The 21,185-nt window shown below is 45.9% G+C and overlaps 1 pseudogene; it reads left to right on the forward strand.

Annotated features, from left to right (window-relative positions):
• On the forward strand, nucleotides 15,384-16,273 carry Gm12751 (predicted gene 12751; annotated as a pseudogene).

A 21,185-nucleotide genomic window follows, 5' to 3' on the forward strand; every position in this document is an offset into this window, starting at 1 on the left:
AATCCACAAAGCAAAGCTGTTGTACAGGGTGTTAAAGCCGAGGGATGAAGTCATCAGACAGCAGAGGACAAGAGAGTCTGAATACAAGGAGCATAGAGGGGCCCTTTGTTCAACTATTAGTGCTTCTAAGAACTTATCCACAAGTGTGTAATAACTCATAACACTAAACCAACAAAGGTGAACGTCACCAATGATGCCTTTTTCATACAGAAGAATGTACAAAAGAAGACTATTAACCTAAAGCTTAGGGAGCCGAATCTTCCAGGTCCCCACAAGCACAGCCTCTTGCAAGGCTTTCTATTTATAATTATTTTTCATGTACAGTTGTACTCTCAACTTTTAAGACTCGAGGCAATCTGTTAACTGTAATCCCCTGTAAAATCAAAAGGCAAATTATGTGCTTTCAACATTCAGCAGTGACACAGAACACACATCGCAATTCCGAAGGAAAGGAACTGATGTAGAGTGGAAATACTGGACCAAAGCAAAGCCAAAACCCAATAGGGCAAACTCCACATCAAAGCTCCATGAAATTTAACTATACTTTGTCTATATGACTCTAAAGTCATTATTTTTTCCACAAGTCAACATTAGAAAAGGTGAAATCTTAGTATGAGATAATAAATGTTAAATGACATGAATAAAAATAGTAACTGGGGACAGGGAGGCAGGTAGGATTTGGATTGGGTCTCTATAATTAAAAATTTTAAAGTCTGATTCCATCTTTGATGCTAGATTTCTGACACTTTTGTTCTCTGTATTGGTTACTTTTCTAATGCTGTGATTAAATACCATGACCAAAGTAACTTACAGAAGGAGGGACTTGTGGGAAGGCTTACTTTAATGGAAGTAATAGAGAGGTAGGAGTCCATCATGGTGGGAAATATGGCAGCAGGGAGTGCTACATCCACTCAAGTAGTGACAAGCACGACAGGCCCCAAAAACCTGGGCACTGTCCCTAGGCAAAAAGTTCACAGAAACTTAGTCTCCTGGAATCATGGCATCCTGTATAACAAATTCTCCAATGTCCTTGCTTTAGTTGGTAAACAGATCTGTGTGCTTTCCCTTAATATTGCTTTATTATAAGTGCTCCTAAGGATTGAGTTTTTGACATATAGCTAAGTTAGATTCTAGGCAGTCCTTGATCTGACCCTGGGCGTGGATAGCTAAGTCACTGCCCTACACAGGAATTTACCATTGTCTAGGAAGAAGGAAGTTTGTGATCTAAGGAGGAACCAGAGTAGATACTTAGAACTATATATAGCTCACCCATATACAAGTATTTACAATGGCCTAGGGGGAAGGTGCACTATACAATAGACTAGAATAGGAACTATGACAAGGCACACGAAGCCCTTGCCCCTGGCTTCTAAGATTATGTGGACCTTAGGTGGGGCTGTTTTGATTCCAGTTGTTAACATTGAATTTTATCCCAGTTGGTTCCTGCCAGTCCTTCCATGTTTGCATTCCTCTGTTTTATGTAAGAATCCAGTAACCTCATTGTCACCTAACTTCCCTATTTTCTTCTGTATAAAAAGTTTGATGCTCGATTTAACAAATTACATTCAGAGTCACACTCCCTTGTGTCGAGTCTGCTTGTCACCCCAATTCCCGCTGACTCTATGCCCATCTGCCCCATCTGCCAGAACTCCGCACAGATTGAGCGGGGCTGATTAGGCCCAGTCCGTGGCAAGATAGTAAGGCATGGTGCTGAAGTCGAAGCTGAAAGCTCACATTTCGATCCACAGAGAGGGAGCATAGAGCTTCCTCTAGAAATTCCATTCTAGAAATGCCACTAGGTTTTTGAAGCTTCAAAGTCCACCCCAGTGACTCACCTCCTTCAACAAGGTTACACCTCCTAATCTTTACCAAACAGTTCTACTGACTGGGGACCAAGGAATCAAGTGTATGAGCCTTTAGGGACATTTCTTATTCAACCACTGTACTCTATTCCCTGCCTTCCATAGAAAACTTACTAATGTCACAATTCTTTAATACAGTTCTTTATGCTGTGGTGACACCCAGCCATAAAAGTATTCATATTACTACTTCATAATTGTAGTTTTGCTACTGTTATGAAACATAATGTAAATATTTTTTAAGATAAAGGTTTGCCAAAGGAATCACAACACACAGGTCGAGAACTGCTGCTCTAGAGAAACATAGCACACAGAATAAATTGAAAGATAGATAGATAGATAGATAGATAGATAGATAGATAGATAGATAGATAGATAGATAGTGGAGTTATTGGAATAACTTACATTCTGCAGTCCAGCTAATCCAACAATGGCTGGGTGTGAACAGAAATGTCAAGGAACTAGTAGGTGTCAGACCACAAGATTTGATGTCTCATTTGGTCTTCAGTATAAGCTAGAATCTCAAAGAAATAGACTCTAGTGCAGGGAAGAAATAGATTTGATAACAAGGGAATCCAGGGTCAGAGAGAAGCAAGAAGGCAAAGAGTAAAGCTTCCTTTTTCCATGTCCTTATATAGGATTTCAGCAGAAGCTATAGCCTAGATTAAAAGTAAGACTTCCTGTTTCAAGATCAGATCAAAAGTGTGTGTCTTACTACTGAAAGAACTCAGTGGGGAAACCCCCACTCAGCTCCCGATTCGGCGTGCACCCAAGAATCACGAATAGAACACAACACCTTGATGTAACAACAAGAGGTTTTTTAATGGAGGAGCTCCGGGTCGAAACGTATCTCACATAACAGGAGACAGTGGATTCGACCACGAGGCTTGGAAGCTAGGGGTTTTTATAGAAAAGGAGTGGGGCTGGGGGAGGAATTGGCGCGGTTTCACATGATTGGTCCATTTAAACATCAGCAGCCTGTAACATTTAACTTAGGTCAGAGGGGTGGGAGCTAGGGAGGCGATGGGCTTGCCCGGGCATGTCCTGGTCTGTTCTGCTATGTTCTCAGCCCCAGGTTTCAAAGCTCAGAAACAACTCTTTGGGCTATTTAACATACATTACATGAATTACAGTTTTATTTCCTTTCATTCCCCTCTTCTTCTGTTTAGACTAATTCTAATCATAGAATTTTAGAGATTGGTGTCCCCTAACTCTTCATCTACCTGAACTATAGGTTGATATTGCCTTTGAAGAACCATGAGTTTTACTGTATCAATTTTACTCTGGATGAAAGCCATTCCTCTATTTATTATACAAGGGCCGAAAACTAAAGCTAAGCATATCATAAGGATTGGTCCGGCTACAGCAGAAATTAAAGAAGTTATCCAAGATGGTCGTGATTCAAACCACGACTCAAACCACCCCCGTTGAGCATCCCGTTCCCGTTTCCTTCGCTCTAATCTTTCTCTCAGTTTCTGCATATAGTCTCTAACTATTCCTGTATGATCTGCATAGAAGCAGCACTCTTCTTTAAGGGCAGCACACAGTCCTCCTTCCTTTAGGAACAACAAATCAAGACCTCTCCTGTTCTGTAAAACTACCTCAGACAGGGAGGTCAAAGATTTTTCTAAAGCGTCAATGGACTTTTCTATTGCCGCTAGGTCTTCATTGACAGCATCCCTCAAAGACTGAATTCCCTGTCTTCCTTCTATCAAAGCTGACACTCCCGTCCCCACTCCTACTGCCATACCTATTCCCATGAATGCAGCCAGGGTTAAAGTAATTGGTTCTCTTTTTGACCGCCGGCCAGCATAGCTTTCTTCTAAACTGGATGCAGGGTGATAATATACGCGGGGTAACAGCTGGATCATGACACAAAAATCATGAGATGAATTAAAAACCTTAGTTGATACACAGGGAGTAAGTCCTGTATTGCAAGCCCACCATCCAACTGGGGAAGGTACAAGATAGTAATTAGCTTCCGTTCTGGACACGGACTGAATTTGTCCGCATAGGTGTTTGTGAGTGGAAGGTGGGGTTCCTATACAGAGACCTGGATTCCTCGCGGATACTTCAGTCAGGGTCAGTTTTTGTCCTGTACCCCAAGAGCAGGAAGTATGGCTGCTGGTTCTGTTGAAATCTCCATTGAAGGCGATTCCTTCATAATAAGACGGACCCAAGGACAGGCATAGCCAGCAGTCCTCAGTAGCGCTTGGATCAGTTCTGTTAAGGGCATAAAAGGCTCCTCTCACTAGGTTAAACATCCTCTGTCTTGAAGGAATCGCGGGGGTAATAGTTAGAGGTACCTGAGGAGTGGGAGGTTGGGTGATAGTGGCCATATTAAGGGGGTCCGCAATCACTGGAGTAGGCTGAGTAATTGTATGGGTGAGGGGTGTGAACTTGGTTGGGGGGCCTAAAGGATTGTAGGGGGTCTCTATTTTTAATCTGATAGTGAACAATAATCCCTCATCATATCTTTCCTTGTAAATCCTAAGACCCCAGGTATACCCTTTTGTCCATCCCAGAGCTCTCTTCCCTGGTTCAGTGAAGGTGACACGGAGCGGATGGCACCAGTCAGTACACTCGTCTAGGTCAAATCCTCCAGGTACACAAGACGCTAGGGAATAGTTGGTTGTTACTCTAATATAGTCCCAGCTCGAGGAGGGCTTTCAGCGGGCTGTACCTGAAGTCTCGCAACCCCAGCTCTTACAAAAGAAGTCAGCCTTACCTCCACACGTTGGATTGAGGGACTGACTTCGGTGGGGCCCGGGGCAGACATAGAAGGGATGGGTTCGAAGCATCCTTCTATCCCTTTGGTTAGAGCAACCACCCCATGGGTCTCTCGAATGTTTTTCTACGTACGGAGGGGGTGTTAAAGGTGCCCTCTGAATGTCAGAGTACCCCTCCAAGTCCCATCCAGGAGGGGCTCCTATAGCCAACTTACAGATGTCAGGGAAAAGATCAGGCCACCAAGTCCACAGAGGGTGTACCTCGGCGATTGTCCATACAGCCCTACCCCCCTCATTGAGTACCTCCCACGTTTGTTGAACAGGACTGTGGGGGTTGAAGTCTTTTGGGATCGCTCCTACGAAGCAGGCGCAACTTAAAAGGATTAGTAGTCTTCTCCAAAGTCCACTCATCATGGCTGACTCCAGGGGGTGCTCTCTTGACGTGGGATGCGTGGACCCAAGTGGGGATTCCTTCCACTTTGACCGCGGTGGGCGTTGTCAGTAGCACCAAGTAGGGTCCCTTCCACCTCGGTTCTAGGTTTCCCGCTCGGTGTCTCCTCACCAGGACTGCGTCTCCTACTTCAAACTGATGCGGCACCTGTGTGTCACCAGCAACATAGGTTTCTTTTAGCTGTTCCCAGACCTCTTTTCTTACTATTTTGAGAGCTTTTAATCGAACCAAAAGACTAGAAGAAGGAGAGAAAGACACATCCGGGCGATTCTTATCCCCTACGGTCATAAAAATGGGTGGGGGCGCCCCATACATTAATTTAAATGGAGTTAGGCCAAGGGGTCCAGGTGTATTCCGAACCCTGAACAAGGCATAAGGGAGAACGGCTGTCCAATCGCTTCCGCCGGATTCTAAGGCTATTTTAGTCAGAGTCTCCTTTAGCGTTCTGTTCATCCTTTCTACCTGTCCTGAACTCTGGGGTCTGTATGCACAATGTAATTTCCAATTTGTCCCCAGTTGTCTGGCCAATCCCTGACTTACCTGGGAGACGAAGGCAGGTCCGTTGTCTGACCCCATTACCTTAGGTATCCCAAAGCGGGGAAGGATTTCTTCAAGTATCTTCTTGACCACTACATTAGCCGTTTCTTTCTTGGTGGGAAACGCTTCGACCCATCCTGAAAAGGTGTCTATAAAAACTAGGAGATATTTATTTCCATACCTAGCCGGTTTTACCTCAGTGAAGTCAGTTTCCTAGTAGGCTCCAGGTCTGTCTCCTCGCAGTCGTTTTCCTTCCTGGAGCCTGCTAGACCCAGCGTTGGTAAGTGCACAAGCACGGCAGTTTTTTACTATCTCTTCCACAATTCCTTTTAATCCAGGAATGTAATAGGGGGACTTACTAACCAATTTTAGTAATTTTTTAGTTCCTAAATGAGTCAGATGGTGTATGTTAGCTAAGTAATCTCGCCCCTCTTCTTCTGTGAGGGTTCTTTTATTTATTTCCTCAGCAGCGGGCTGTTGGGTTCTCACCACCAGAGTCATTGGCCCTTGGGCTGCTTTTTTAGCTTCTTGGTCTGCCATTTGATTTCCCTTTTCAACGGGCCCAGTTCCCTTCTGGTGTCCTGGGCAATGGATAATTGCCACCCTACGGGGCAAATGAACAGCTTCTAATAAGCTGAGAATTTCTTCTTTATTTTTGATATCTTTGCCGGCAGACTTCAGCAGTCCACGGTGTTGGTATATTGCTCCGTGAACATGAGCCGTGGCAAAAGCGTACCGGCTGTCGGTATAGACTTTAAGAGCCCTTCCTTCTGCCAGCCTTAAGGCTTGAATTAATGCGATTAGTTCCGCTTTTTGAGCTGATGTACCCTCCGGCAGACTGCTGGCCCATATGACAGCCTTTTCATCCACTACTGCCGCCCCAGCCTTCCGCTTACCTTCTACCACAAAGCTGCTTCCGTCCGTGAACCAAGTCATCGCCCCTGGCCAAGGTTGGTCTGTGAGGTCTGGCCGGATTCCAGTCTCTTCTGCCAGTATTTCTTCACACTTATGTGCAGGGGCCTTGTCAGCTTCAGGTAGTAAGGAGGCGGGGTTGAGAATGGCTGGGGGTGTAAAACTTACTCGCTCTGTCAGCAATAGACTCTGGTAGTGTGTCATTCGGGCGTTGGTCATCCAGCGGTCCGGTGGTTGCCTGATGATGCTCTCAAGAGAGTGTGGGGCCACTATAGTAACATTCTGGCCCATAGTCAGTTTGTCAGCATCTCTTACTAGCACAGCCGTGGCTGCTATCGCTCGCAGGCAGGAGGGCCGTCCACTGGCCACAGCGTCCAGTTTCTTTGATAAGTAGGCTACCGGGCACTTCCATGGTCCCAAAACCTGGGTAAGGACTCCCCTTGCCACTCCATTTCTTTTATCAATGTATAGGGTGAAAGGTTTGTTTAAATCTGGCAGGGCCAATGCCGGAGCCTGCAGCAGTGCCTTTTTGAGAGTTTCAAAGGCTAGCTGATGTTCTCTGATCCAGGTGAATTCCCCTTTCTCTTTGGTTAGTGGATACAAGGGAGCTGCCAGTGTGGCAAATCCGGGAATCCAGAGTCTGCAAAACCCGGCGGTCCCCAGGAACTCTCTTACCTGGCGAGCAGTGGTTGGGGTCGGGATCTGCATAACAGCTTGTTTTCTGGCTTCTGTGAGCCACCGTTGTCCATCTCTCAAGACATATCCTAGGTAGGTCACTTCTATCTGGCATAACTGAGCCTTTTTAGCAGAGGCCCGATACCCCAGCTTACCTAACTCGCCCAGGAGGTTTTGGGTCCCAATTTCACGGTCCTCGCGTGTTTCTGTAGCTAGGAGCAGGTCATCTACATATTGCAGAAGAGTCACCTGTGGGTTATTGGCTCGGAAAAGAGCAAGATCTCGGTGTAGGGCTTCATCGAACAAAGTGGGCGAGTTCTTGAATCCCTGAGGCAGCCTCGTCCATGTGAGCTGTCCGGCTTGTCCACTCTCGGAGTCTCGCCATTCGAAAGCGAACAAGGGCTGGCTGTTGGGGTGTAACCTCAAACAGAAAAAAGCGTCTTTGAGATCCAGGACTGTGTACCATGTCCGACCAGGTGGCAAGGTGCTGAGGAGGTTATAAGGATTTGGCACCGTGGGGTGTATGTCCTGAACTCTCTTGTTGACTTCTCTAAGGTCCTGTACTGGACGGTAGTCCCTGGTTCCTGGTTTTTTTACTGGAAGTAGAGGAGTGTTCCAAGGGGATTTGCATGGGACCAAAATCCCTTGTTGGAGCAGTTCGTTGATTTGGGGGCGTATACCCTCTTGAGCTTCTCTGCTCATGGGATATCGTCGGACCCCTATAGGGGTGGCCCCGGACTTAAGTTCAATCACCACAGGGGGGACCAGTTTTGCCATCCCCACTCCTCCCGTCTCTGCCCACGCCTGAGGGTATCGATTCAACCAGTCCTGTAATCCCTCAGGGGGCTTTACTTTATTTTGGTAAAGTCGATATTCCTCTCCTAGTTGTAAAGACAGCTCTAGAGTCTGGGGCGCTTTTATTCCCCAGAAAACATCCGGTCGATGAGAGGTGAAAGTTATTTGTGCTTTTAACTTGGTTAGTAAGTCTCTCCCCAATAAAGGCATAGGACACTCTGGAATGACTAGAATCGAATGAGTTACTCGATTTCGCCCTATGTCTACTACTCGGGATGTGGTCCATGGATACGATTTTTGTCCCGTGGCCCCGATCACCAAGGTTTTTTCATTTTTCTTTACTTTTCCTAGAGGTGTTTTGAGTACTGAAAATTCAGCTCCCGTGTCAACTAGAAAGTCCACAGGGGTCCCCTCCACTTCTAAAGTTACCCTAGGCTCGGGGAGGGGAGCCGAGCCCCGTTCCCCCTAGTCTTCATCTTCCCCAAGAGAAAGCACCTTTACCTCTTGTTTTTTTTTTTCGGACAGTCGCTCTTCCAGTGGCCCATTTCCTTGCAATACGCGCATTGGTTCCTCTCCAGACGCTGCCCGCCTTCTCTGGATCTCCTTGGTCCCTGCTGCCTTTTGTCTCCCAGGTTCCCTGACTGTCTACCTCTTCTTCCATTATCTCTTTCTCCTACTGCGGCCAGGATCCTAGTCAAAACCTTTTCTTGCCTCCTGTCTCTCCTATCCTCCTCTTCTCTTTTCTCTCTTTTCTCTCTCTCTAACTTTTCATCTTCTGTTTCTCTCCTATGATACACTTTCTCTGCCTCTCTTACTACATCCCTTATGGTGTAATCCTGCAAGCCCTCAATTCGCTGTAACTTCTTCCTAATGTCAGGAGCTGACTGGCCAATGAAGGCCATAATTACTGAGGCCCTTTGACCCTCAGACGTGGGGTCGAATGGGGTATATCTCCTATAAGCCTCCATGAGCCTTTCAAGGAAGACTGAGGGGGGCTCAGTCGCTCCCTGCATAACCTCTCTTACCTTGGCCAGATTTGTGGGCTGCCGGGCAGCACCTCTGAGACCCGCCACTAGGACCCGGCAATAATTGGACAGTCGTTCCCTACCTGATGCCGTATTATAATCCCATCGGGGCTGGGTTAGCGGAAATCCTTCATCTATCTCAGCTGGAGTTTGGACAGGGCGCCCAGCCTCGTCTCGGACGTTTTTCCGAGCCTCGAGGAGAATCCTCTCTCTCTCCTCGGTTGTGAATAGAATCTGCAGAAGCTGCTGGCAGTCATCCCAGGTCGGCTGGTGTGAATACATTAATGATTCAACCAACCCAGTGAGTCTTGCAGGGTTTTCTGAAAAAGGGGGGTGATTAGCTTTCCAGTTATAAAGGTCAGAAGAGGAAAAAGGCCAATACTGTAGGGGCTGTAGACTATTTGGATCGGCAGGGGGAGCCCCAATAGCCCTGAGGGGGAGCGCCACGGTTGAATCCGCAGGCCCCTCAGGGGTGACTCCTCGCCGACTCCTTGTTCCTGTGGAGGGACCCCCTCCTCCGGCCGGGGCCTGAGGCAGGGGTCCCGAGGGAGCTAAAGGTTGGGGCTGGGGAGCATATGGTGGGGGTTGAGGGGTGTCGGGCCACTCAGGGGGTTCTTTAATCTCTGGATAGATCTTGGGGGGTTTCGTCACTGGTGTGCTGCGATCATCATCTCTCCCGAGCGGTGGTTTCGGTTTCTCTTTTTCACCATTTTCTCGGATGGCTAGAATCTTGGTGCCAGGGCGGAGAGGCGGGAGGAATGGGCGAACCCACGGGGGTGGGTAGCGTGCCAAGTCCTCCCATACCATGATGTACGGTTGTTGGTCTGGATGCGACCCTGGCCCTTCCTGAAAAACAATGGCCTTCACAGCCCTTATGGTGGGTAAGTAAAAAGTTCCTTCTGCTGGCCAACCTACTCCAAAAACAGGCCATTCTGAGGAACAGAAAGTCATCCATGGCTTTTTCTTCACTTTTACTGACAAATTTTGTCCTCTAGCCCAAACGTCCGTCTAATGGTCCTTAGTCAAAGATAAAGGAGTAGACACGGTCTGTCCCATAGTGAAGAATAAGAGTAAACACAACACAATGACAGAGACGGAAAACACTAAGACATCCAAGCACACTCGTCTGCGTCTGGACTTACACAACCAGCCAAACGCTACCTCTGATGGAGTGGGATTCCGCTCCACTCCTCTGGCAGGAAGAGCACTCACTCTTCTTCACTCTGCCAGACAACAGCCAGGTCCTCCTGACTGTTCCGTACCCCGGGCACTCCAGGGTCTCCCTCGGAATGTCTTCCAAGGGTGCAGCCTGTGGGGAAATAGACCGTCGTCTTCCCACAGCCACTAGGGTCCTTACGGTCCGCAGTGGCAGCTGCCAGAATACAGAATACCAAAACTGGTAACACAGGTGGGGCTCAAACCCACAATCTCAGAACTGAAAAACTAAGACACAAATTCAGCAGTGCCACACTTAGACACTTAGACAACAGACAACATAACAAGACTCACACAAACAAACGCACCTCCAAGGGGTCCTTCGGGGTTCCTGGGTGTCACGCAGATCTCGGTGGGACCTCCAAATGAAAGAACTCAGTGGGGAAACCCCCACTCAGCTCCCGATTCGGCGTGCACCCAAGAATCACGAATAGAACACAACACCTTGATGTAACAACAAGAGGTTTTTTAATGGCGGAGCTCCGGGTCGAAACGTATCTCACATAACAGGAGACAGTGGATTCGACCACGAGGCTTGGAAGCTAGGGGTTTTTATAGAAAAGGAGTGGGGCTGGGGGAGGAATTGGCGCGGTTTCACATGATTGGTCCATTTAAACATCAGCAGCCTGTAACATTTAACTTAGGTCAGAGGGGTGGGAGCTAGGGAGGCGATGGGCTTGCCCGGGCATGTCCTGGTCTGTTCTGCTATGTTCTCAGCCCCAGGTTTCAAAGCTCAGAAACAACTCTTTGGGCTATTTAACATACATTACATGAATTACAGTTTTATTTCCTTTCACTACGTCAGAAAATCCAGAGTAGAAGTTGATCCATCCACTTTAGACCAACCAAAAACAAAAAAGAAAAACAAAACAATAACAACAACCTTCCACAGATGTGTCCTCCATTTCTGGATTGTAGACAAGATTCCAGTTGTAGTCAGGTTGATAACCAAGAAGAGTCATCAAACTCTGTAAGATTAAAAGGCAAACTGCATTCTTCCAACATACAGTGGCACAGAATATATATTACCATTGCAAAAGAGAGGAAATGGGACATAGTAAACATATATTGAATCAAAGCTAAGAATGAAAGCCAGCAAGGCAAACTTCAAATCCTTCAAATCTAATAGTTTGGATGGCTCTGCCCTCGCAGTTTTGCTGGGTACAAGCTATTCCTCTCCTTCAGGCTGATCCCAGTCCCCGTGTGGAGCTTCTCTTGGCAGATATGCCATAGCTCTGGCACCTCTAAAATGGGGTCTCCAATGAACTCTAGGCTTCATTTTTAAAGCTCCACACAATAGCCTCTTGGGGACTCCATACAGGGAGTGCCCTGTCAAATTTTTGGCCTCAGTGGCTCTCCTTAACCATGAAGAAAGAATTCCCAGCCCTTTACTGGGCTTCCTTCATGACTCCAAAGCCAGAACCACATGGACAACATGTCAAGTTCAGCTGCTTGCTTAGGTGGAGCCTGACCCTTGGGATCACAGTTGCAGCAGCTGCCATTGGTTGTGCTTCTGAGAAGGAGACAATTCTTTAGGTCTTTTCTTTTCACAAGTTTATAGGCTTAGCTGGGTTGGGGCTTGCTCTTAGGGTCTACCTCCTTTTACTCCAAATCAGACCTCTCCTTGATCTATTTAGCTCTTTCAGCAAAAGCCTTGACTGCAACTTTAAATCCCCTGCTGCTGTTTTCCTCTCAACTGTACTTGTTTTTTAAATGCCGCAGTTGTTCTTTTCATTGTAGATCTGAAAAAAGAAATTTATAATAACCACACAACTGAGTCAATGTTAGACTGTCTTAAAATCTTCTCTGTCAAAAAAAAAGTTCATTAATTTTTCAATTTAGCCTTTGGAAAATTCGTAGAACAAGGGCAGAAGACAGTCACATTCTTGTACAAATAATGATCTCTAGCCTAGTTGCTAATGTTGCTCCTCGAAATGTCTTGAGTTAGTATTCCACAGTCCATGTTTCTCTCAGAACTACCATATTCCAAGATACTACTAGGACAGCCCATTAAGCTCTGTTTATAGCATTCTGTGGGGAGCGGGTGTGGCGGCAGTCCCAAAGGCGCCAGAGACTGCAGCTAAGTCATATGACTTGCACCTGACTTCCTCATATAAGACACAAACATCTTGAGTGCTGCGCAGGTGTACCAGGATACAGGTGAATCCAATTTGGTGGAGATATGCCCCTGCTGCCCTGATTAGCTGAAGCTGCGTGCCTGGTGAGGTGGCGTGGCCTGCTGTGCGTGGATGGGAACTGAGAGTATAAAAGAGTGAGAGGCCCAGGGTTCGGGGGCGATATAAACAGGGGAGATGTAAACAGGGGAGATATAAACAAGGGAGATATAAACAAGAAGAAACAGGACTGAATAAACGTGTGCAGAAGGATCCTGTAGCAGCGTCGTTCTTCCTGGCCAGTTGAGCGCGCGCAACAAGTGGTGCTGAAACCCGGGACGAGAAGACCTGGGACGAGGAAACCCGGGAAAAGAAACATCTTCAGGCAAGAGTGAAGACCCCCTGCTACAGGGAGGATTCAGAACTGCATAACGGGGAAGAAGGGGTTAATAAAGTGTTCCCATAAAACAGACTGTTGAGAAGGATCTGGCGTGGATTCAGAACTCTTCAGCTGGGGAACGGTACTGATGAAGAGAAAGAAGAAAGATGAAGACTGAATAAACTGCTGTTAGAAGGACTGGTGGTCACGTCGTTCTTGCTGGTCGAGAGCGGGCGTGACAATTGGTGGCCCGTACGGGGAACCGACTCCCCCACCGAGTTCAGAACTTTCAGCAGTCAGTGGTTGCCGGCAGGGTAAGTTCACGGTGAGTGAAACTTGCGACCCCAGGAGTTTGGGAAGGACCTCGATAAAATAGAGGTGAGCATAAAGTTGCCAAGAAGTAGGCACAAAGTAACCCAGGAGTTTGGGAAGGACCTCGGATAAAATAGAGGTGAGCATAAAGTTGCCAGGAAGTAGGCTTTGGGACAAGTTAAGGTTCCTGGTTTGGGGACAAGTTAAGGAACTATGATAACCTCAGTGTAGTGATCAATAGATCCTCGCTGTGTAGTTATGCTTTTTTCTCCCGTTGACCCTTTGTGGGTAGGTCTGATAGTTTTGGTCTTGTTTGTTCTGATATATGGACTCTGTTACTGTTTGAAACTGTGTGTAGAGGCAGTCAAGACAGGTCAGAAAATCCTTACAGAGCAACAAGAAAGTATGTCGGAAAAGGAGAAGGGCTTAAAAAGAAAAAGGAAAAAGAAAGGAGACACAGTGTTATCAGGTGGACAGAAAGGACAAAATAAAAGAGTCGAGGCGGAGGAGGAAGGCGAATTAGCTTCTGCTCCCCCTCCCTATGCCTCCTCGTCAGCCGCCTATAGGTGGACCTTCTGTCCGGAGATTTGGCGTATTGACTCCCCAGATGGACACACAGGTGATTGAGGTTATGGTCTCATCACCACGAGGTATTGTGTCCATCCCCCCTGGGATCGACAGGATCAGGTGTTGACGTGGGCGAGAGGGTCTGTTTGTGTGTTTCCACAGGACCAGACGGAACCTCTTTGGGTGCCGGAGAGATTGGTGAGACGCTGCAAGAATGAGGCTCCTGATCCAGTTGCCCCTGTGGATGTGGTGGATGATCCCACAAGCACAAAGGATGGAGCCGAGATGAGAGATCCTTTCGGTATTCCAGAAGTCGATACCAGCTCGACATGACATTCAAATTTTTCTATGCCTTTTTGATCCCTGAATTTCCCTTAAAGAGATAGCCCCTCTGGCTATCTATCCCTTGCTTCAGGGAAGATGAGTGGGGATGAGAGCCCTGGGATGTATCATTGTTATAGTGTGTGTGTGTTGTGTGTTTGGCACATGTGTTAGGTGCAGAGTGTGCGGGCCCGCACTTTCGCCATGGTAGCGTAGGCTTTTGCTGCAGTGGAGGCGGGACAATCTCCTCAGATTTGGTTTGCCGCTCTAAAAGAAATTATGCTGCATTATGCCGTGGGGTGCGAGGCTAAGCACTGCACAGAGGATAGCTTGCTGTTGGCATCCTGTGGAAGGCACGTCTGATTGCATGAAGGTTCAGTGTCCTAGTTCCCTTCCCTCAGGAAAAACGACACGGGAGCTGGCCAAGACCTCTCTGGGTGATGAGCCTAAGGGATGGTTTTGTGTAGGGCCCCTATGCTTGCACACTGGGGATCAGACCTCTACCTTCACCCATGAGGCTTGCTTGCAGCAATTAAGATCTGGCCATAGGTTAATTAACATTCTGGCCTTTTGATGCACCTGCCGCAAGCAAAACACAATCTCCCCAGGTGTGGCTTGGCATGATAGAGAGGTAGTCAGTGATAAGACTCCCTGGGCATGTCACCAACCTAAGACAGGGATCAAACCAATGCTGTTTGTCACCCAAGGACGGGTAAGGGGCATGGCTGCGAGGGGCTATCTACAGACATTCTCTCTGCCAAAAAAGAAAAAAGGGGGAATTGTGGGGAGCGGGTGTGGCGGCAGTCCCAAAGGCGCCAGAGACTGCAGCTAAGTCATATGACTTGCACCTGACTTCCTCATATAAGACACAAACATCTTGAGTGCTGCGCAGGTGTACCAGGATACAGGTGAATCCAATTTGGTGGAGATATGCCCCTGCTGCCCTGATTAGCTGAAGCTGCGTGCCTGGTGAGGTGGCGTGGCCTGCTGTGCGTGGATGGGAACTGAGAGTATAAAAGAGTGAGAGGCCCAGGGTTCGGGGGCGATATAAACAGGGGAGATGTAAACAGGGGAGATATAAACAAGGGAGATATAAACAAGAAGAAACAGGACTGAATAAACGTGTGCAGAAGGATCCTGTAGCAGCGTCGTTCTTCCTGGCCAGTTGAGCGCGCGCAACAAGTGGTGCTGAAACCCGGGACGAGAAGACCTGGGACGAGGAAACCCGGGAAAAGAAACATCTTCAGGCAAGAGTGAAGACCCCCTGCTACAGGGAGGATTCAGAACTGCATAACGGGGAAGAAGGGGTTAATAAAGTGTTCCCATAAAACAGACTGTTGAGAAGGATCTGGCGTGGATTCAGAACTCTTCAGCTGGGGAACGGTACTGATGAAGAGAAAGAAGAAAGATGAAGACTGAATAAACTGCTGTTAGAAGGACTGGTGGTCACGTCGTTCTTGCTGGTCGAGAGCGGGCGTGACAATTAAAGGTGCGGGACAAGGCAGGAAGAGCTTCCATTTCGCCAGCGCCACCTGAGGATTTCCTGGAGCCGCCACCCCCACCTCCCGCGATGGAAGACGATCAGGAGCTGGAGAGGAAAGCCATAGAGGAATTGCTAAAGGAGGCAAAGCGTGGGAAAACCAGAGCGGAGACAATGGGGCCGATGGGCTGGATGAAGTGTCCTCTTGCTGGTACAAATAAAAGATTCCTAATTAACACAATTAAGAACACACTGCCCTCCCATAAAGAGCAAGACCATGAACAAAAAGAGGGCAGTAAGGAGCCTGGCAAAAGCCAAGACCAGAAGGAAGCAAGTGGGAAGAAGTACCGAAGTCACTCGTACAAGCGCAGCCTTCACTCGTCCCGGGGCTCCGCAGGCTGCTCTCCTCCACGGAAGCGGACCTCCCGGACCTCCCGGGACAAGTGCGACCCACGGCCCAGCAGGCGATGAGACAGCCGCAGGGCTAGCCCAGCCCAGCACTGCACCTGCCACTGGGCGCAGCAAAGAAGACAGGGAGGTGGCCGGCTGGCACCTGAGAGTGACTTTCTCAGTGGGTCCTTTGTTTTAAGGAGGCTGTTGGTACTGTGTGGTTGTTCTTGTTGCTGTTGTTGTTGTTGTTAACGGGAGAAGAAAACTTTACTAAAACAAATCTTAACTACCTTATCCTGAAGGTGTCGCGGTGAGAGCAAGCTGACTCGGCATGGCCCCCGCATATCCGTGGTGTCTTTATCCTACCTTACTTGGAAGTTCGTTTCAAAACAGGCAGTTTTAGAATTTGAGATTTTGAGAAAGTTTAAAAACTCCTAGTTTTTTGATGTACTGCTCTTTTGTGGTCATTTCCCAGAATTTCTCAAAAAAATCAATAAAATACTTAGAAACGCAAAAAAAAAAAAAAAAAAAAAAAAAGAAAAAAGGGGGAATTGTGGGGAGCGGGTGTGGCGGCAGTCCTAAAGGCGCCAGGGACTGCAGCTAAGTCATATGACTTGCACCTGACTTCCTCATATAAGACACAAACATCTTGAGTGCTGCGCAGGTGTACCAGGATACAGGTGAATCCAATTTGGTGGAGATTTGCCCCTGCTGCCCTGATTAGCTGAAGCCTCGTGACTGGCGAGGTGGCGTGGCCTGCTGTGTGTGGATGGGAACTGAGAGTATAAAAGAGTGAGAGGCCCAGGGTTCGGGGGAGATATAAAAACAAGGGAGAGATATAAACAAGGGAGATAAAAACAGGGGAGAGATAAAAACAGGGGAGATATAAAAACAAGGGAGATATAAAAACAAGGGAGATATAAAAACAAGGGAGATATAAAAACAAGGGAGATATAAACAAGGAAGATATAAACAAGGGAGATATATGGAGAAAGAAGAAACAGGACTGAATAAATGTGTGCAGAAGGATCCTGTAGCAGCGTCGTTCTTCCTGGCCTGTTGAGCGCGCGCAAGACATTCAATCCCTTTTCTAGTTCAAAACTCTAAAAACTTCCGTATTTTTCTAAATAACAACATGGTCACATTCTTAGCAATGACCCACTTCATGGTACCAATTTCTACATTAGTTGCTTTTTTTATTACTATGAAGAGACACCATAACCAAGGCAATTTATAGAAGAAAGCATTTAGTTGGGCTTAAGGTTTTAGAGGGTTAGTGTCTGTGATGGCATGGCAGCAGGAACAGCTGAGAACTTACATCTTGGTCTACACACAGTATGCAGAGAGAGAGCAATAGGAATGGTGTGAATCTTTAGAAACCTCAAGCCCATCCCAGTGACATACCTCTGCCAACAAAGCCATACCTCCTTATCTTTCCCAAACAATTCTACCAACTGGGGTCCAGTATTTAAACAATGGGACTATGAGGGCCATTTCTTGTTCAGACCATCTCATTCCCCATACACTTTCTGACTATACCTGGGCAAGTCAGTAAAAAACATATGTGCTTTCTTCTTTGCTGCTGTGAATAAGTTATGTGGATAAGTCGCATCCTGAAGCCAACCGCACTCCTGAATCATACTGAAAGCTAAGCAAGTCTGCTTTTCCTGATCTCTCAAGACATTTTGCGGTAAGCTTTGGAGGTCGGCATGATCTCTACACAAAACATGGAACCTTCAGTTTTCAAAATGAGTGCCTGATATCATCTGTTTCCATAGCCAAACCAACTTCAAATGGGTATTGGGTCCATCTATTCTATTTTTATAACCACGTCAGACATTGATATATTTAAACACAAAAATGGGGAAAAAGACATTTCAGGAATGTAATTTTATGTAAAGTGCAAATTTGAGTTTGTAGAATACTATAATCAAGATGTCAAATCTGCATAGATGAGCCACAGGGAAGTTACAAGATTGAAGTGGCAGGTATGAATAGTCAAACATAAAAAAACATGAACTGAATCTTTCATACATTTTTAAATGTTATTTTAATTGTGAAATAACAGAACTGATAAGAATTTGAAGGTGGTTTTTCTAATTATAAGATGCAGAGTAGACTAGAAATAGAGACCCTAACACAGATTACTAGAGAAAGGAATAATTATGTAATAAGTAATCTAGGACAATTAGTGACTATAATGGGAGAGGAGTAGAGTACCACTTTAATGTAACACACTAAAACTAAATACTTAATATTTCACAAGCATTTTATATTTATGTCAAGTACTGAAACTCCAGAGATAAATATAAACATTGTCACTACAAAAAAATTTATCGTTGTTTAGAGAATAACATTATAAATATACAATGAAAAGAGATGATAAAAGGAAACACTAATACAATTTGACAAATGAAAATACTGAGCTTCCATTTGGCAAGATAGTTCAGAAGGTAAAGTGGTTGCCATGAAGCCTGGAGACCTGAATTCAATCCCTGGAATCCACACAGTAGAAGGAGGGAACCAAATCTTATAGGCCGTCTTCTGACTTCACAAGTACGCTGTCCCATGCACATGTCCCTACACAAAAATAAATAAGTAAATGTAAAAACAGCATTTAAGAATATTAAACTTGTATATATTCTACAGTGTTATAAAATCATAATGGCAAACTGCAAACTTGCAAAACCTTTGAGATAGTATGGCAAAAGTACGCACAGCCAGTTTGTGAGCTGCCTTTGCTAGCTGGGTAAGTCCCTTATTCCCTTTCCCGTGTTTCCTCTGACTGCCACCATCTACCCACCCACAGACCTAGTTCCAGACCCAGAGAGCAAGCCTGCTTTATTCACAATGTCTTCACAGTGTAAATCATGGCTTCTTTTTCACCACTACTTCTGCCTGCTGCCATCTCCACACCCAGAGACCAAGCTCCAGACCCTTGGATTTTGAACCTGTTTTGTTCAGAAACCACCTTTGCCTCCTCTCCTCTGCCCATTTCCCTCCACCCTCTGACATCTTGATACCTATAGACCTAGTTCCAGACTCTCAGCTCAGGAGAGATCTTTACCTGGTCCAACTAACAGCTCTTGCACCAGCTTCAGCAGAGCTAACTTCTGTCGCTCACAGTACTGCAGCAATCTAAGACAGGCCAGATTCTCCTATCAGAAACACAGCCAAGGAAAGATGTCCAAAGACCCAGGCCAAATCTCAAAAGCACAAATAACATGACTGTCCAAGACAGCACGTCTTCTATTAAACCCACTTGTCCTACAGAAATGTTTTTACATTTATAAATTTAAATTTATGTTTTTAATTACGTATCTTTTACTTTTATGAATATATATTGTCTTAGTCAGGGTTTCTATTCCTGCACAAACATCATGACCAAGACGCAAGTTGGGGAGGAAAGGGTTTATTCGGCTTACACTTCCATACTGCTGTTCATCACCAAGGAAGTCAGGAATGGAACTCAAGCAGGTCAGGAAGCAGGAGCTGATGCAGAGGCCATGGAGGGATGTTCTTTACTGGCTTGCCTCACCTGGCTTGCTCACCCTGCTTTCTTATAGAACCAAGACTACCAGCCCAGAGATGGTCCCACCCACAAGGGGCCTTTCCCCCTTGATCACTAATTGAGAAAATGCCTTACAGTTGGATCTCATGGAGGCATTTCCTCAACCGAAACTCCTTTCTCTAACTCCAGCTGTGTGAAGTTGACACAAAACTAGCCAGTACATATATATATATATGTGTGTGTGTGTGTGTGTGTGTGTGTGTGTGTGTGTGTGTGTGTGTGTGTGGTTCTGCAAGCTTATATCTTCCACATGCATGCCACACCCTGTGGAGCAAAATAGGGGTCCCTGGAATGGAAACAGACAGTTGTGAGCGGTTGTGGAAACACTGGAAATTGAACATGAGACCTCTTAACTCCTGAATTATCTCTCTAGTCCCAGAACTGCTTTTTAATGTATCTCAGAAGTTTTGTTGTATTGGTGACCCGTCCAGCAGGTCCAGTTATTTGAGGGGACGCCCTCAGTCTAGTTTCTCATAGCATCCAAGAACACCAGCCCAGGTAGCATCCCCATTAATGAACTAGGCCCTACCATATCAGTCATCCTTCAAGAATATGCAATACAAGTCAATCTAGTGACTGTATTTTTTAAATTGACTTTCCCGATTTCCAAATTACTCTAGCTTATGCCAAATTTACATAAAATTAACCAGCACAATACCTCAAAATAATAAAAGCAGTTCTGGTGGTTTGAATAAGAACAGCTCCCATAGGCTCATGAATTTGAATGCTTAGTCACCAGGGAGTGATATTATTTAAAAGTACCACTTTTAGAAGAATGGGAGGTGTGGCCTTGTTGGAGGAAGTGTGTTACTGGGAGTGGGCTTTGAGGTTTTAAAAGTCCTTGTTAAGCTAAGTGAGGATGTAGCTCTCAGCTACCTCCTAGCATCACGCCTTCCACACCTGCACCATGCCCTACATCATAATAATAATAGACTAAGTCTTTAAAACTATAAGTAAGCTGCGATAAATCCTTTCACTTAGGAGTTGCCATGGCCATGGTGTCGCTTCAGAGCAATAATATAGTGATAAAGACAAAGTTATATAGGACAAACCAATAACCAACATACCTTAAGTGAAATTAAAAAAAAACTTGAAACCCTTCCATTAAAATCTATCAGAAAACACGGAAACCAATAGAATAAAACAGAAGCCTGGAACATGAGTACTTGCAACTACAGCCATGTGATATTTGACAATATGCCAAAAAAGGAAAAAAAAAAAAAAGCATGCTCTGGAAAGAAGATAACATCAACAACTGGTTTTGGAAAAAATGGCTGTCCACATGCAGAAGAATAAAATTAGACCTGCATCTAATCTATCACCCTGTATAAAAGTTAATACCAAGTAGATCAAAGACCTTAATTTGAAACTTGAGATGCTAAAACCACTAGAAGAAAACATAATACAGGACCCTACAAAATACAGGCGTGGGAAAGAAATTTCTCCATTTGCTTAGGAACTAAGACCAAAAACTGATGAGTGGGACTTCATAAAAGTAAGACTAAAGCATTTCTGCACAACTGAGCAAGCAATCAAGTGGGTGAAGAGGAGACAGAGTGAGAGAGAATCTTTGCCATGTGTCCATCTGGTGGAAGAGTAATATCCAGAATATACAAAGAGCCTAAAAGCAAATGACCCAATTAAAACATGAGCTGTGCACCTTAACAGTGAGTTCCTAACAGAAGACACAAAGGTGGCTAAGAAGCACCTCAAGCGAGTCCATTGTCCTTAGCAACTGGGGGCATGCAAAGGAAAACACCTTTGAGATTTCATCTCACTCCAATCAGAACAGCTATGATCAGCAAAGCAACCGGCAATGGACGCTAGAGAGGGTGTGAGAGAAAGAGAACCCC

Source organism: Mus musculus, chromosome 4, assembly GCF_000001635.26.
Source record: "Mus musculus strain C57BL/6J chromosome 4, GRCm38.p6 C57BL/6J".
NCBI lineage: Eukaryota > Metazoa > Chordata > Mammalia > Rodentia > Muridae > Mus > Mus musculus.